Here is a 15,401-nt window from a genome sequence, read left to right as displayed (position 1 = left end):
TCATTTGGGGGGATCGGTGGCCGAGTGGGCTAAAGCGCACACCCAGCTCGACGCGCGTGGAGCGAAAGCTCGCGCTGCAGAAGCCAGGGATCCTGGGTTCGAGCACCACCCCTGCCCGTTTCGATCTGGATGAGCATCGTACCGGCGTACGGTCGTGTATCACTACTGCGTGGAGCACGTTAAAGACCACAGGCTAGCGGTTGTACCACACTGGCCAAATTGCTCATCTACAGTGGGTAACAATGTCGGCATGTTCTGGCAGACTAAACTCCTGCTGTATAAACAACTAACGACTAATTTTTTTTGTTTTGTTTTTTTTTTTTTGTTTTTTTGTTTGAGTTCATTTATGCGACAAACCACCTGTAGGGATCGCTAGAGGATTTGATCGTTTCGTGAAAGCTGAGGTGGTCGACGTTCAACTGTTCGGATGGTGGCACCCCGACGGCTCGCCCCGAGGATAGGGGGATAAACAGTTTGAGCCCTTTTTAATCTTTGGCCCGGGAAGGAGACAAACATTCTTGCCTGTCGCCGCGAGGTAGTGGCACCCTCCCCGGCTTTGTCGTCACGGCGCGTTCCCAGTCCGGCTTGTCCAGTCGGGAGTCCGCTACAATGAGGTTTTAGCGATGAAGGGTGCCGGTCTGGTCCACTTGGACTCCATTACGCTTTACTCGCTAACTTCGGAGGACGCGGCGCCCATTTGTTTTGACGCGGCGAAGTGGGGTGTGTTTTCCCCGTAAAGTAGTAAAGTATCGCCCCGATTGGAGAGTTCCCCAAGGGGTTTAGCATTGTTTCTCTTCGTAGGAAAGGGAAATAACGATTTCCGCGGCCTCTCCGTGATTGGTGGAGGACCCGCTAGCACTGGAGCCAATGGAATTGTATAATTGTCCTGATTGGACAGGCCCTGAGTCAGCGCGGAGTTTTCTCGACCGCGCTGGCGAGGAAATGTTGAGTTGGAACAAGTCCGTGCGCGGAGCAAGTTATCTCCCGCGGTCCGCCGGTTCGTGTTGCGTTGTCGCGAGCGAGAAACAGTTTCTTTGAGCCTCACCGTGCGCTGGGGCACTTTGCGCCGAGGCGCGTTTTCCGTCTTTCTACTACCGTGAGCGGACAGTAGAGTCCTGTAACCAAGTTTGCTGTCATCGTTTTAATACATTTATTTTTATGAACCGTTGCTCTCGACTTTGAGCGCCTTTCCTTCGAGGCTCCGCCACCACCAACGAGCAGCGAAGCACCTTTCAGCGCGGCAGTTCACGATCGCCCGGCCTTGGCCTGGAACTATTAGGAAGGACCAGGACAAAACAACCTGACCCTCAGGGAGGGGCATTCTTTACTCCACCGATGCGACGAACGCAGAGAGGTGAAAACTTTTTCCTCACGGCTGCCACGACCATCCGAAGACCACCATACGCTCACTTGTAAGAAATGGCTCATTAGCTGTGACAGTTTTTATCACGCGTTTTAACATTGAGCTAGAGTCCAAGAACTGAGACAACGTGGGCCGAAAAAGGTAAAGCTTTATAAGATTCAAAGAAGAAAACCAGCAACTATTTCACATAATTTAGACCAGGAAACAACAGCACACGTAAATAAGGCAAGGTAAATGTTGTAATAGTTTTCAGCACGGCATTGAAATACATGGTTACACTGTGCAGCGCACACATGGCCATGAAGGTAGACTTGGCATACCACATCAGGTAAGTTGTTGAAACAAATGCTGGTCTTGTCAGACTTCGGCTCAAGAGCAATCTCCAAATAAGCAACACCGTCGAAGTTTCACCGTCGAAGTTGCTGAACTTGGGAAGAGCCCGGTAAGAAGTTGGCATATTCAGAGTGCCTAGTCCGTCGCGATCGATGCCTTGTGGGATCACGGATCGCTGTTCTCCACTGGTGACAACGGGTCTGTTTCCCGAGCAAGCCACGAACGCTTTGCAACGATCGGCTCTGGTGGACTTGCCTTCCGCTTCCTTTCCACTCGCAGTGATGTGATTGGCCTAAGCCGTTTTGGAGCACCTTTCGAAGCAGCCAAAACAGTGGTTTGGAGCAGCAAAATGGCTTTTGGAGCAGATATTCTTAGAAAAATAAAAATATTTGTGTTAAGAGCTGGACAAACGAAGGACACTTTGCTCGCCGCGATAAATAAATTATGGTCAAGCTAGACCACCTGGGAGTCTCAAAATGTAACTGAAATGCCAATGACATGACACATTTTGCAATGCTTCAGTTAAAATGTACCCGCTATAGATAAATAAGAACCAAACTGCACATAATAAAATTTATTTGAAAATGACGAGCTTAGTAGTAAATATCACAGCATTAGGTTCACTAGTTACGTAATATAACAAATGGAAGCTGCCTCCAACTTATGAAACACATAACTACTGCAGTGCAATGCGAAATTGCACACAAGACAAAGGTGCATTATGACTAGACGGTGCTTTTCTTTTTGCTTTTCAAATCTACCTGACAGGCTGCTGTAAACCTCGTTTTGCCTTCGGCTAGTAATGAGTGTCAACTTTCAATGTCTCCAAAGAGACATTGAGACATCCCACAAGTGTATACAGTGCGGTAGGCGTTGCAGGGCAATTCCTAAAAACCGCTTGCCGCCGTTTTGCTGTTTCCCGACGTGCCAGATTTTCGTCAAAAGTAAGCAAACGTTTAACGATAGATTGCAAGCGTCCCGTCCCGACTGGCGCCTGTGTCGTGCAATCATGTTTGCATGCACGTGAGGGCAAATTCGGCAGGATTGCAGTTGCACGTGCTTCGACGCGCGAGCGGAGATGGCTGTTCGATCGAAACCAAAACCATGCCACTCCGCTCTGTCTCCAACTGTTTCCCGAAATTCATGCAAAATGTAACTGTCGAGCATACGACAAAAACAGTCCAGTAGCGCGTGTTTGATAAACCGGCAAACAAGGTACAAGCTAAACAGGCATACAAAAAAAAAAAAAAAAAACAGAACCTGAGCGCATTGATGCAAGACATTGCGAGCCAGGGTTAAAAAGTTCTTGGAGTGCTTTGTGCAACGACTGTACTCGACACAAGCAAGCGCGCTGCGTGGGTTCAGCGTGCAGACATTGCCTTCCTAGCTTTAGCTCACTTCTCTTCATCAACTTTCTTTTGTGGAAGGTTTTCACGCATCGGGATGCCTCTTGGAAGAAAGCCTACCGAGAGAAACCTAGGCAATCAATATTTCGACGCAGCAGTCTTTGAGCTAAAGATTGATTTTTGTAGTAACGTATGATTTAGACAACAACTTGAATGTTGATGAACATGCGGCGGTACTTAGTTTCATTTTAGAAAGCGCCATATCTGCAGCGACGTAGCGACGGCAACGTCGAACGTCGCTACGTTCGACGTTCGAAATCTATATTTGGTCCCTGGCAGGCGGGGACCAAATATAGTTTTCCCACGGCCGTTGCTTTCAGGAGCGAGTCCTTCAGCTTACAAAGTAACTCCGCGGCCCAAACGTGGTTTCGTTTTACAGCATGGCGGCATGGCTGGGCCTGGTACCAGGCACACTACCGTCGGAGCGTCCACAGGCGCCCACGTGTATCGTTGAAAAATGTTTAAAAAGACACGAGACGATAAGAGCAACAAGAGCGCGAAGCGAGAGACGGCGGGAAAAACTTTGCAAGACCGGATGGACCATGGATGCAGGGTACTTTTTGTCTCAGTTTAGTTTCGGTTTAGAAAGGAAACCAAAATTGGTCTTTTGACGCAGGCTTGGAGCAGATTACCTATATTTCGGCAAAATGTAGCAGGATGTAGCAGGGTTAGCCCCTTGGCGCAGTTTGGCGCACTTGGCGCAGCAATCACATCACTGCACTCGTCATAAGGGAGGGTCACCCCTCAGGTCCTAGGCTGCACTTGACAGCAGGGTCGGCACCACGTCTGGCGTAATCGCAGGGTGTCCATAAGAAAGCCTCACTTCCTTTCCGCCAGTTATTTGGACGTCGTCACGAAGGATGAAGCGGGGCTCGAAGTGCAGCTCGCAGACAGCGCTTGTTTCTTCAAGACGCTTGTCCGATCGTTGCAGATTCTTTTTCTCCGGGCGGCGTATTTCCAAAACATGACTATTTCAGATCTGCCGGCGAGCGGCCCGCTCTGATTGGCCAGATTACCGCCGCACAAAATATTGACGGCGACGCACATGCGGCGCCGGTCGCCGGCAGGAGCGGCTGCTACACTCTGGCGGATACTTCCGTGCCGTGGTGACTTAGTGGACGCGTTGTTGTGTAGGGTACGCGTTGTTTCATCTGCAAGTGCATATTGATTGAGTTGTTCCGCACGCGTATGAAAGACGGTAGCAGAAGTTTCGAGCATGCCGATGTCCACAGTGTGACTACTCCGGCCTAAGCGATTCTCTACACAAGTAGGCCTCGCTGTTTTGTTCCGTAATTGAAACTGTACACGGGAGTGCTTGCAGTGCTAATGCGCAGTGCTTTTCAACCGTATTTCAAAAAGCGAGAACGAGAGCCCTCCATTGCGTGTGTGGCTGGTGTCTACGTTTTCCGTGTGGCTTTTGTCAAAGTAAGCCTTGTAGCCTTCCTATGCGCCCGTATAGCGCCCGAAATGCTGTCAATCGTACTGCTCAATTAATTGGCTGTTTTCTTGCTATGAAACGCTATGCAGACTTTATATCCACTTCAATGCTTCGCAGCTGAATGAACACTTGTTTGTCGCTGAACAAGATTGCCATGAATGAACGGATTTTCTTCGGCGGGTTTCGCGCCCCGCAAGTGTTTACTTTTTCTGCCGTATTTTCACGTTTTATTGCACAGGCTGCTTTGATTTGTACCAGATTTAGGTTATTTTGAGCATACCAAGTTTTCTAAAATTAAAAGGACGCGAAGTGGTTTCAAGCTGTTTGTTTCTTAAGCATATCATTATTGCACGTCGTGTTACTTTGATCAGCACTGGAGGTGAGCAAGGACTGCTCCAATACGTATTTTTAACCCCAAGGAGCAGATAATGAAGTACGATATAAAAACCCATGCCGAACTCGGTTTCAAAAGACATGGACCTTGTCCTGTTGCCTTTTTGTTCACTGTTCCCTTTCGTGCACTTGATACATAGGCATGCGACCTGTTCAATTACCTGAAATGTCACCTTTCCTTTCAACCTGTGGAGGTCCGTAGGAATTAGAACGGAAGAAGTAAAGCCATCTTCAAAATTACGTGTGCATCAAATCTTGTTACCCACTGGACATTCTTGTGTGAATCGGAAGTCCATGCTATTGATAGTTTCTCTATGCTAGTGATAGACTCGAGCTTCAGTCTAGTTTTGTCATCTTTAGTTCGGTCCCATCAATTTCCAGCTGCTGATGTCATCACTGTGTGATGCTGAAGTTCTAAAGGCCCCACAAATTACAGGCAGATCCAGACAAGATCCAGGACACTGAGCACAACGAATGCAATGCTTCTTGTTCTCACGACTAGCGACTTATACGCACAAACCCCTAACATACCCCAGGCCGAGTCCCTAATAACCACGTCCCACTAGCAACAGCAACAAACGACAGCGACAGACGACAATGAGCGACATGCGACACCGAGAGACAGCCGGTTTGTCGGAGTCCGCCGTCACACCTGGCGGACACGACGCAGAACACAGGGACAAGGAAACTTGTTTCCTAGTGGGACTGAAGTTGTCAACAAAACACTTCAAAATACAGAGAGAAACAGAGTATGGCGACGCGGTATTCGTGTTTTGCTCTTTGGAAGTAAAACGCGCCGACAAACGCGGTGAAAGTGGAGACCATTACTTTATTTCTTGTTTAAAGCTGCTGCTTGTCTTCATTTGCCATTGTCGACCCAAAACAGTCGTGGGAATCGACACCTAACTTTTTCCGAACTAGAATTCCTGAATCGTTCCTTTTTGGGTCGTTCGAAGCATTCCAGGTCAGCGCCACGGAAATTCACGTCAATTTGAGAATGTTTTTAACTTCATATCCGAATGACCGAGGGGAGGCGTTTAATGGGGGACATTGTGGGGACAATCACAAAACGGATGAAAAGTCTCTCGTTTTGCCGGAATGGCTTCCCGCGGAACTGGATAAACATCGTGTATTACTTCGTGGTGAGTGGTCTTAGTTTTCTCAGTCTTCGCACATGGATGAATCAATCCTGATGCAGGGGCGTAGACTTCAGCGTCCTGAAGCACCACCTCGCGCACCAAGCTTTCTCGAGCAAAACCAGCCACAGCAAATACCCTTTAGCAACACGACCGCTAGCAAGCAAGCCGCGCCCGCGACCACTACGAGCAATCAATGAATCGAAGCTGTGGGAGAAGGAACGATCAGTGGCCACCAAGGACTGAGTCGCGGGAGGAATGGGAGGAAGGGCTGAAGGAGGGTGGGGAAGACAGCAACAAAAGGCACAAGTGGGCGAGAAAATTAAGTTTGTCTCCGAGAGATCTTCCTCGGTTGGATTGCTTGCTGCGCTTCAAGTTCAACGACAGACAAGAACTCGTCCGTCGTCAATGGTTTGTTGGCGCTAGTCGGTGCTCCTCACGGGTGTTGGTTCTTGCAGTAGAACAGCATCAGCGACACAAAACTTCGTGGTGTCGCCGGACAAAAATCTGTGTTTGGCGCTACAGTGGGACGACGCTATAAGAATTATCTACTCATCCTCAGTTGGTCTGTTCGCAGTCGACTGTGTCATCTATTCTCTAGTAACTATCGATTCTGATATTTTTCACTCTAATCTGACTTTGAGACTGTTTCCCGTTTTTGTGATCAATGACAAAAAGAACTCAATATTAAGTGCAAATCCATGAGAGTATCACGTCAGAATAACACCTGTCGCTCGTACCATATAAAACTTACGCACTAAAATCTTCATATCTTGGTGTTCAAATCGCTAACAAGCTCTCATGAAACATTCACATTGGATATATAATTAAAGACGCTAACTGCATGTTAGGCTTCCTGAAAAGGAACTTCTCACTAGCCCCACTCTCTATAAGACTACTTATGTAGAAAACATATTGTTCAAAGTAAACTTGAGTATTCTTCCGCTCTCTGGGACCCCGGCGCACCGCTTGCATTATCACAAGAAGCTGCTCAAAATCGTTCTGCTCGTTTCATACTCCATAACTATAATCGCACATCCAGTGTAACGGCAATGAAAACCACCCTAAGCTTGCCTGACCTCTCCCTTCGTAGAAAAATATGTCGCCTGTGTTTATTTCATAAGATCTACCACTATAATCAAAGCCTTCATCAGCAAATATTAACACAACCACCTTACGTCTCATCGCGTGTTGGCCATGAAAATAAAATTGCCATCCCCCACTGTCGCACCTGACATTTTTATCGTTCTTTCGTACCCATGATGTCGCTGAACTGGAATAGCCTTCCCGCACATATTACCAGCATAGCCGATAGCGCCGTATTCAAATCTGCACTCAGAGAATATCTTTTTCGGTTTGGTTAATACGTTTTGTTTCGATTAACAATGTTCTGTTTCGATTTTATGCTTATATGCCTAATAGCTGTTCATACTTGCGTACAATTAGGTGTGTATGTTTACTCTTCTCTATATTTCCATCGGGCCCTGAGGAAATAAATAAATAAATTAATAAATAAACTAAATAAATGAAATGTCTATATACACCTGTTATCCCCCCTTTTTAGCCTGTCTTATTCATTGGGAATAATGACATATTCATTATAATTTTGATTCTTAGTAAAACGTCACGTCCTAGTCGTCTCCACGATTCATGCTCATACTTGTATTACATCACAAGGTACTATAGCTATCTCTTCTCCTTAACCCTTTTCCAGCAATAGTTTATGCACTTGGCGCATTTTGGCCTAGTTTCTTTCGCGCCATAAAACTCGAATCAATCAATCAATTCATTATCAAAGGGGTGGACGCAAATGTACCAGCATTCCAGGTTTGAATAGTAATATAACAATAAAATATTTATTTGGCCAAGGAGAGCCGCAGCACCACAGAAAGGCAAGAACCCTGTATTATTTAAGGACTGGCACGGCACTACACCCTTCAGAGGGCACGGCAACACGAAAAGCAACAGCATGGCTAAACCCTCGTTGTTCATAAAGGTTAGTCTTCTACCGGACCTATATTCTTGGAAAAATGATTTTAAATGTCTGATTGTCCTGCCGTGCCCTCAGAAGTGTTGCGAGATTGTTGAAGAGTGTTGGAGTGTTGCTTTATTGCTGCTTTCGGGGGACATTGAGACCAAACCGGGACCGGACAGTGCACAAGAGGACGACCATTTTGGCGAAAGTATACGCCACCATACAAAATCTACAGACCGGACAAGACACGATCCTAAGCGCAATAAAAGAACTGAGTGAAAGGCAGAAAAAGACAGAGGAACGTATCGAAAGCCTAGAGCAGCTCGTTTTAAAACTTGAAAGCTCAACCAGCGCACCAGAAACCAATATCAGCGAACAAGTTTCCGCTTTGCAAAATGAAATCGGCGAACAAGTTTCTACTTTTCAGGATGAAACATCCGGTCTGAAGATAAGATATGTAGACTCAGAGGCCCGATCGCGTAGATCAAATCTTCAGTTTTTCGGAATCAATGACACCGAAAAAGAAACGTGGGCAGAATTTGAGGAACATGTACAGTCGGGGACAAAAGTCCCCAGGACAGGCGTGGTGCGACTGAAACGTATTGCTCTACCATCTGCCGGCGGGTCGCATAGTATCGAGACCACACAAAAGCGCCCATTCGCGTTCTGCGTCGCCTGCAAACGGCGCTTAACTCGGAATCGGGCGCGTGGTACCGCCTCGGAGATAGCGCTTACTGACATGGCACCTATAAAGCAAGAAGTCACGGCAGATGAACTGAGAGATAAGCCCAACTGGTTATACAGCAAGGTACGCTGACAGGGTGAAATGCGGCGCAATGCCGCAGGCGGTATCTCTAGTTTGGGAATGTGTAGCGGACGCTCTTCAGCCCCCGCGCCGCAGAAGACCGGGAAAACACACGTGTTTGCAGGCACAGTAGGACGCGCATGGGGGGGGGGGGGGGGGGGGGGCGTCATTTTTCCGTGATATCGAAACCAGGCGACCCACCGGCAGACGGCAGAGCAATACGTTTCAGTCGCAGCTCGCCCGTCCTGGAGACTTTTGTCCCCGACTGTATGAAAACTTTGCCTTGATGGACTAGGGCTGAAAATCCAGTCATCTGAAATCGAACAAGCCCCATCGCCTTGGCCGCTTTGGTTCAGATAAAGAACGCCCCATTATCGCGAAATTTTGTTTCTTCAAACAGAAAGCGACTGTCTTATCGTCGGCCCATAAGCTGAAAAATAGCGGCATATCTTTCAGTGAAGATTTTCCATTTAATGTTTGTTTTGCTCGAAGAAGACTTCTGGATTTTGGCGAAGGACGAACACACCGATTTAAACTGCGGTACCATAGGCTGATCGTTGGCGAGTCGGTTTACGTATATGATACTTCTGCTGATAAGGTTGAACTGCTTGACCAACAAGTGACACCGGTTCCGCACAACAAAACTCAGCAACAAATCCTACATGAAGTCTGCTCAGAATATCTAATGTAAGTGTAAAAAGCCTTGTGAATATAACCGAAGATCTGGTGCATATGATACTTCTGTATGGAACGTACATCATCGTACTAACAGAAACATGGTTACACTCTAACGTACTAAATGAAGAACTTAAACCACCCGAATACGTAATTGTACGGAAAGAGAGGCTGAATAGAGGAGGAGGGGATGCGATTGCTTTTAGGAATTGCATATCATGTCTGCAGCTTGACGAGCAAGGGTCAGCAGAAATGCTTTGGAGTAAAATAACGTTTGATAATACATCCCTCTTAATGGGCGCTGTTTACAGACCCCCTGGCCGCCTCGTTTCCTTTTTGGAAGATCTGAAAAACAATATGCCGAGCCATGTGCACTGTAATGACAAAATTATTCTTGCCGGAGATTTCAACCTTCCTCGTATAGATTGGAAATTCTTATCGGCTGGATCACCGGACCGTAAAAGCTCAGACTGTTTATTAAATATTGCGTTTATATTTGACTCAGGACAGCTTGTTTTATCACCCACATCGGAATCAATCCTCGATCTTACTTTTTTCGAATTCATCTGAGGTTTCTGTTGAGGAGGGACTAAGCGACCACAAAGGCGTACTTCTTACATTTCCATTTAAACCGGACTCGTATAAACCGGCAAATAAACAAGACGTATTTGATTTTGACAAGGCAGAGGATAACTCAATCCTTGACGTTCTCGGAGAAAATTACGAGGGGTTTGTCTCGTTCTCCTGCATACCTCACGCAAATTTAAACACACTATGGAGTAAATTCAAAGGCATTGCAGGCGAGCGCATTAAACGTTTTGTTCCTAAAAGGATTATAAACCCAGGCAAGACCAGTCCATGGATTTGTCAAGAAATAATACAGTTGGGCAGAAAAATTAATAGACTGAGAAAAGCTTCCAAAGTGGCGCACTCAAACCAACCGTCTCAAACCCTACAACGTCTTGTCGCGTAACATAAATTTAACATTAACACATGCTAAATTTCAGTACCATAATACGACCCTCGTCAATTTCATTAAAACGTCACCTGCGAAATTTTGGCGGCACATTTTGCCGAAACGTGTCTCCCTATATAGCTTTTTCGTCGACGGTATTCTTACTCAAGATAGCAAAACAATAGCAACGGGTTTTTATAGGTACTTTGCTTCTGTCTTTTCGATTGATAATGCTGAGGCTTCTATTTTTTTTGCACTGTAATCATGACGTTTCTCTGAGTGATCTTGTCGTATCAGAAGAAGGTGTTCTCAATTTATGAATCAATCTCGATTGCAAGACACCTCGGGGATTTGAAATGCTACCGAATGCATTCTTGAAGCGGTATGCTCCATGGATGGAAAAATATTGGTGTGTCATTTTTGAAAAAAATCTCTCTCAAATGCACACTTACCAAGTGACTGGAAAATAGCTAAAATAGAACCAATTCACAAAAAGGGCAAAGAAACTGATCTGCCGAACTCTCGTCCTATTTCAATAACATCTCAGTGCTGCAAAATACTCGAACACAAAATTCGGAAGCATATAACTAGCTTTGTAGGCCAACATCAAATACTAAGTCAGCACCAACACGGATTTAGATTGGGATACTCGTCAGCCAGACAGCTCTTGATTTCTGTCCATGATTTTGCTTCCGCGCTAAATGGAAACAAACAGGTGGATGTTATACTTTTAGATCTATCTAAGACTTTCGATGTTGTCTCGCATACTAAGCTGTTACATAAGCTTCATACTATATTAAAAAATGACCAAATCCTAAATTGGCTACACGCATTTTTGAAAAATAGGCTGCAAGTTGTTTCCTTGGTGGTTCTGCTTTGAATAGATGCAGTGTTATATCTGGTGTTCCGCAAGGTTCTAGTCTCTCACCGCTATTATTTTTACTGTTTATTAACGACTCATGTTCAAATATTGATGTAAATATCTATTTGTTTGCTGATGATTGTATTCTTCATAGTACCATTGATTCCCCTGATGACCAGCTCAACCTGGTGCAGTACTTGGCGAAGGAATTTGAACCCGTCCAAGTGTGTAAGTAGGCCCATAACACTAAAGAAACACCCTTACCTTTTTAGCTGCCGCGTAGACGGACATACACTTAACAACGTCTCAGAGTACAAGTATTTGGGGATTAGCATTTCGAATAACTTGTCCGGGGACTCCCACATGGCTTCTGTTCCCTCAAAGGCTACAACCAAACTATGGCAACTAAAACGATCACTTCAATTCGCAACCCCTGAGGTTAAATTATTAACATATAAAACGTTAATTAGGCCAGCACTGGAATACGCACTCGTCGTCTGGGGCCCCTACACAGTAGTCAATATAGAAAAATTGAAAATGGTGCAGAGAAAGGCCCTGAGATTTATTTTCAATACATATGTACGGTACGTTTCGCCGTCGTCATTAACGAAAGAAGCAGACCCGACTCCTCTCTCCCATCGCGCAATACCTGACAGGCTGAAAACTCCCTTTCAGACCATTAAGGACAGCATTCACATCAACACAGACATCTTTAGCTTCTCTAACAGAACTAAAACTTCAACTTCACACCCAAGATACATAAACAATTTCCAGGTCCACATAAATTGCTTTAAAAATTCGTTTTTTCCACGAACTATATCCGATTGGAATAGCCTTCACCCCAGCCATCACTAATTCAGATTCACTTGAAAACTTCCTGCACCGGCTGCCCGCCTTATAGGAAGCGACTTGCTCATAATGTCGAAATGTATTGATTTAAATATATATTTTTGTAAGCCCCCCCCCCCCCCCCCCCCCCACAATGCCTCTATGTTTGGGGTAGTAGTATTGTGAAATAAATATATAAACAGAGGCCCACGGTGCCATATCTAATGATGATGTAATTAATAATTTACAGGTGACAGAGAATGACTTTGAGTAAAATGGAGCTTATAGGCGATTGTCAAGGAATGTTGTCACGATGATGGGGCACAATGTATGACTGGGCACCTTGCCACGTCAATTCAGTTCGTCCTACCTCTGACAGCAGTCAATGACTGAAACTTCATTGAAACGTGAGTCTGGAGCATGCTTGATGTAAATCTCACTTTAGGTGGTCATCATCTAGTCTAGAAAACTTATAAAATTATTTTTATTAAATTGTTTCAGGTTTTCATAGACACATTATGTTTCACATTGTTTACATGATGTCTTTGTTGATGGCTTCCTGGTCTGCCACTTTTGTTTTGCCGAGGAAACGTTGTCATGCTTATCATACACACTTGTCTTTTCTGAGCATCGTTCGAGCACTGCTGTTTTATCTACACCTCAGCAAGCTCCGGTATTAGGTATGCGAAAATGCCTTATCAGCAGTTCTAAGGTCCCCAGACATTTCATTCCAACACCTGAAGGCAGCAGTTCTAATACGTCACACTGCAGGTTAACAATTAAGGAGGCTAGGATGACAATAAAGGCTTCCGTCCACCCCTTAGATAACGAAATCGGTTTATTCCGATAGCCCGGGACCAGAACTGCACGAATGCTTAATGCGTTGCATGCGGTATTTGCACTGCTTTGATCAGCGTTCCACTGTAGAAACTCATACGGCTGGTGACAGTACTAGGTATGTTAAATAAGTATGCGACAAGAATTTGTTCCTTGGAAATAAATGTACCGCAGACAACGTCCTTTGGTAGGGAGGCCGAGGAAACATTAGGGCGCATGCTTTAATTTTTTCAGGCCCACAGAATTTGTGAGTCCCGGGTCGTTCCGTCATTTTGCAGAACGGCTTACGAGCCGTTCAGTCATTTTGCGGAGAAGAAAAAAAAAAGTAAAAAGCGACAATCACTGATTGCACTTTTTCACTCAGAGACTGACTGCCACCGGCTCGCATTTTCTGCGTGCCTAAAAAAATTTGTTCATGTGCATTAATGTTCCGTCCACTTCCTCCCAGAGGGCGCTGTCCGCGCTTCATTTTTTTTTTCCGCGGAACAAATTCAGGTCAGATACCTCAACGCCCCTCGTATATTCCTTATTTATAAAAGGCGAACATACGGCCGTCGATCGCTCCATTTTGTGCTTGCGAGATTGTGGCCTGCAGGGTGCCAGTATGACGCCTTGAACGGTCTGGCCGTCTTTACCTTCACATGGATCACGAACGTACGCGTTATTGTCAGGATGTTCATAATAGAAGCAACTTTTCTTGTTTGTCCGCAGTAAACGTGTTATGATAGAATTGGCATTTGTTTTTTTCAAACTTCAGATCATTCCTCACTTTGTTTTCTACAGGATTAAGCTTGCTGGACATCCGGTCCCCTTCGTCAATTAGTGGGACAGCTCTGATGCGGGCACTGCCAATTGGGTCCATTCGGCATGCAGGAGTTTGCCAGATACATCTGTGTAGGTGCAAATGTCGACCCATAATGACTTTATAGACCACGTATGCTTCCAGCAGCTGCGGAAGGTGATTTTCCTCTACTGGTTCTGAATTTTTATCAGATGATGTGTTTTAGGTAGAATTCGGTGATTTTGGAGCTTAAGTTTGTGCAAAATCGGAGGGTGTTTTTCTAGTTAATTTTTTTAAACACAAATTTCGAGCTTTTCGGTGGTCCACTGCATATCCATGAGCTCTAAGCTCGAGTGGGCAACTCCTTGGGCCTTTTTCTAAGGGGATACGGAAACTAAATAAATGTTGGCGCTAATTTCTTTGTTTATATATGGTCCACGTTGCGCTGGCAGACCAGAAACAGTAGTCTAGACTAGTGTGTTCGTGCTCCCGGCAGAAAGGCCGAGAAAACTAATTTTAAAACGAATTAACAGAGTTCAAAATTGCGTCTGGTGGCGGTCTGTTAAGCTCTGAAGGAATGCCGCCACGTCATGGGCTCCTAAGAAGCAATGCCAGTTCGCGGCAGTATGGCTCGCTCGTAGAGTTACATAGTCCTAAACGTGAATTGACGGAGAACGCTAACACGTTTGTTACGTTGTATACGTTAACCCCTTAACCGTTGTGAACGAGCTTAGCTCGTCAACATGGATCCGTCTCTAAACCGTTCAGGACAAGTGTAGCTCGTCTTCTTTCACCGGTTCAAGTACTCAACCATTTTAGACGAACCCTTAGCTGTGCAGAACTATTGACGTCACGAGCGCGATCCACATTGCGCTTTTCGCTGGTTTATTTTGAAGTGACGGGTAGAGAGCTCGGCGCTCACGTCATTCCGTTTCCGTACCCCTGTAATACTGGGATTTCAATGCACCAACCCCTGTAGGGAAGCACTCGGCATTCGCCAGGACATGTGTGGTAGAGCTGTTCAACGTGTTTTGTTGTCAACTGAAAGCAGAGGTATTTTCAGCATCTGGAATGCAGATTGTGATAAGACAGTTTTGTCGATGCTCATTTCCGCCGACCACATTGGCTAGGGTGGCGGCCTTGGTGAAGAGAGAGGGGAAATAGCGGGGGGCCAGAGAGCATAGGAGGGAAAAGAAATGAGCCGAGCGTTTGATTACCGTTTTTCTGGGTGGCCCCGTCCAAACGTCTCGCTTTCAGCGGACATTGCATTGGGAGCCGCTATCTTCGTCGCGGTATGGACTGACAAGTTACTAATTATAAAGTGACGTGTCTTAACAATCCCACGAATTGACGAATTTTAAAAAGCACATGCCGGTTCGCGAGCATTCAGTGTGGACGTACTTTGCAATGTATTATTTCTTACAGCGGCGCTGTTTATGGCTAGCTGTGACCATGTGAGTTGAACAAACGACGAGGAAGACGGCGCAGATAAACGCTGTGATCACTTGAATAATTAAAGATGAAGGGGGATCTGTGGCCGAATAGTCTAGCACATACCAGCTCGAAGCACGTGGCACGAAAGATCGCCCTGCAGAACACAGGATCCTGGGTTCA

The 15,401-nt window shown here is 45.7% G+C and overlaps 1 pseudogene; it reads left to right on the top strand.

Moving 5' to 3' along the window:
• The first annotated feature begins 1,656 nt into the window (after nucleotides 1-1,656).
• LOC121837106 lies at nucleotides 1,657-10,741 on the top strand (annotated as a pseudogene).
• The last annotated feature ends 4,660 nt before the right edge of the window (nucleotides 10,742-15,401 follow it).

The sequence above is a fragment of the Ixodes scapularis genome, unplaced genomic scaffold, assembly GCF_016920785.2.
Source record: "Ixodes scapularis isolate PalLabHiFi unplaced genomic scaffold, ASM1692078v2 PGA_scaffold0__279_contigs__length_252992795, whole genome shotgun sequence".
NCBI lineage: Eukaryota > Metazoa > Arthropoda > Arachnida > Ixodida > Ixodidae > Ixodes > Ixodes scapularis.
The sequence above is the reverse complement of the archived record's forward strand: the minus strand, read 5'-3'. Positions and strand labels throughout refer to the sequence as shown.